Source organism: Poecilia latipinna, unplaced genomic scaffold (assembly GCF_001443285.1).
Source record: "Poecilia latipinna isolate Pla-1442-1.1 unplaced genomic scaffold, P_latipinna-1.0 Scaffold2845, whole genome shotgun sequence".
Classification (NCBI taxonomy): domain Eukaryota; kingdom Metazoa; phylum Chordata; class Actinopteri; order Cyprinodontiformes; family Poeciliidae; genus Poecilia; species Poecilia latipinna.
In genome coordinates this window covers 56,833-58,929 of record NW_015115461.1, presented here as the reverse complement: position 1 = coordinate 58,929, position 2,097 = coordinate 56,833, and positions in this window count along the sequence as shown.

Below are 2,097 nucleotides of genomic sequence, written 5' to 3'. Positions count from 1 at the left end.
CGCTCTTAAGAATCAATTTAGACAATTTATCATCAAAAAACAAACAAAAAAAAATCTTGATTTGGGGTCAGTTACACTTTAAAACTTTCTCCAAGATTCCACTAAATCTGTATGGAAACTATGGTGTTGATGTTTTTAACCAGGAAAAGGGGCCACTAAACCATATTCATTAACCTTGGTGATGCCTGGTTTGGACCATAATCATTCTGGTTTTACACTCATGAAGATATGAATCTTCTTAGTAGCAGCAGAAAACTACAGCTGATTTTAATAGCAGCAGCAGCAGCAGGATTTCAAAAGGTAGCAGGTTGAGGATCTCCAAAATCACCTTAATTACTCCACATACCCTTTGACCTTAAAGCTGCAGCATGTAACTTTTATAAAAAATATGTTTTCTACATATTTGTTAAAACTGTCACTGTCGTGACAGTGAAATATGACACAGATAATCTATGAAAAGATCAATCGCGTCTCGCTGAACTACTGCTGTCTGAACAAATGCGTTGTTCCAAAGAACAACCAATCAGAGCCAGGAGGAGGATCTTAGCGCTGTCAACCAACCTCATGAACAAGCTGCTAAATGTACTAACAACTTAGTGTTTCAGAAAAACTAGCCTAGCATTTATGATAGGCTCTCATATCAAGTAGAAGCTGTAATGTTGTGCATGAAAGGGTGATATTTGTTAAAATTTACATGCTGCAGCTTCTTCAGGGATTGAAGGATTCATTCTTGCACAGGTTGTCCTTCATTTTGTTTGGATGACATCTTTGAGGTGAGCAGCTCTACTGAACAGTAAATGTCCCACCCAAGTCAGGCTTTTCAGCGTCTAGTGACACATAGCCTGATCATAAGCCCAGCAAAACACCCATGTGGGTTATTGGTCTGACACTTTTTGGGCCAAGGCATTTCTGCAGAGATATATTTCAAATAAGCTCCAGTTAGTGTAAGATTTACTGGTATTCTCTCAGGCTGTAAAAGCTTTGCAGGAGTTTTTAGGAAAGGGTAATTTTACAACCTTTTTCTCCACATGGCAGCATCATTTCCACAGCTGCTCAAGAAAACGACAGTGTTGATTGGACCCAGAAATGTGTCCAGGCATTTTATAATGTTAAAGCCTGTTTGGCTCACACTTCACCATCGGTGCAGATCTTATTTCCACCTTTTGGTGCTGTAAGTCAAGGAGCTCCATCAACACAGGTTTCTGTCTCATTTAAGGTTGAAATCTAACACAAATAATAAAAACGTAAAACAAAAACGAGACAAAGCATAAGTAATAGTCAAGAATCAGAAAGTAAAGTTTAGTTGTGTTTTGTGTTTAGATCCTCAGAGGAACATTAATGGAAAAAACTCAAGAGTCAAACAACAACAATGATGCAACGGCGTCCATGTTGTCCTGAGAGGACGGATTAACGAGCTGCTGGTCCTAACAGAGACATTAACGAGCGGCTCTCAGGTGAGCTCATTAAGGCCGATACAAACTGACCAGCTGCTGTCCCTCAACACACACTGATGCTTTTAATGAGACTGAATCAACAAGCTTATTAAAATAAACTGATCTGTTTATACCAGATTTGCTCATTGATAGCTTGTGTCCATGATCTGAATTCTTAAACGTAGGTCTCTTCTGTCTTATAAAGAAAAAAGCCAGAAATAAACTTTTTAAGACAGTGTTCATCAGCTTTGGAGTTCCTCAGGGACGAGGATGTAACCATTATCTCAGAAGAGAGGGAGACATTTTTCAGAGGCTGATTGAGGCTGAATGGTTGCCATGGAGATTAAAGGACTCTCAAACATGAATGAAGGAATAAGAGCAAATACTCCAGATATGTTTTTGTTGAATCACAATATAACATGATATAGACATTTTACACACTACTGCCCTATAACATTATCTGGATGCAACAGCAGCAGCTAATTTACAGTTTTATTGCTTTAAAAAAAAAAAAAAAAAATACATATATATATATTTTTTTCCCAAGCAATAAATATCGCTTAAAAAAAGCAATACTTTGCTTATTTTTTTAAGCAAAAAAAAAAAAAAAAAAAGAAAAAAAAAAAAAAAAAAACAAAAAAGCAAACAAAAGAAAAAAAAAAAA